The sequence below is a fragment of the Solanum tuberosum genome, unplaced genomic scaffold (genome assembly GCF_000226075.1).
Source record: "Solanum tuberosum cultivar DM 1-3 516 R44 unplaced genomic scaffold, SolTub_3.0 scf00472, whole genome shotgun sequence".
In the NCBI taxonomy this organism is placed as follows: Eukaryota; Viridiplantae; Streptophyta; class Magnoliopsida; order Solanales; family Solanaceae; genus Solanum; species Solanum tuberosum.
In genome coordinates, this window is record NW_006239396.1 from 54717 (window position 1) to 55520 (window position 804).

Here is an 804-nt window from a genome sequence, read left to right on the forward strand (position 1 = left end):
ATTTCTGGTGTATTGGGAGAAAAATTATTCTCCGTGACAGCAGAAAACATATTTGACATAACTTGCATTAAGGTGACCTTTTATTTACATATATCATTAATACTTTGCATGTTTTTTCTGCTAGCTACTTCTACACGTCTATTGTTGCAACACCATCTGTCTTGATCAGAAATAGTTTAGCATATATGCTTATTTCTACAAATTCTCTAAATGACCTTTTCAGAAGCAATTGTTGCATGTTAACCATGTCCATAAGATGTTGTCGAATAAACTATTTCAAATTCAGCTAAGGAACTCATCTTTCGGCAACTCAAATACCACACATACAACTTTGTCAGTTCTTTCCTACGTTCAAAAGGAACAGACTCTTACGCCCAGCATTACTGAGAGGGATTCCAAAAAGATCAAGCCTCTAGGAATCAGTGAGGTGAGAAGCAGGAAACAACTATTGCATCTGGTTTCTCAAATGAGAAGCTGAAATTTGAACCATCCACATTAACAAAAAAGGTGTAAAAGGTCAATCTACACTACCAAATTAAATAAACGTTGCATAACGACCATTCCTGACCTTTATTTTAGACAATCCTGTTTTTTAAATATCTATATAATATTCTTAATATCACGTTATAATTATATTGACCTCAACCTACATATAAAGACAACCAAATAGATTCATATTGATTGTTATTACATCTGGTATATGAACACAACAAGTAGCTTTAGTAAACTTATTTGTCTGTCCAGCTATTTGAATTTTGTAGTAAATGCTATTGTCTCCTTGCTTTAGAGTGTTTAGAGGTTGAA

General features: G+C 33.1%; 1 long non-coding RNA gene across 1 annotated transcript in view; it reads left to right on the plus strand.

Moving 5' to 3' along the window:
- Positions 1-310: 310 nt before the first annotated feature.
- LOC102579722 (uncharacterized) overlaps positions 311-804 on the plus strand; it is a 3923-nt gene continuing 3429 nt past the window's right edge. The window contains exon 1 of the long non-coding RNA XR_368648.2: positions 311-516. This is a non-coding gene — a long non-coding RNA (uncharacterized lncRNA). The remainder of the gene's footprint in view (positions 517-804) is intronic.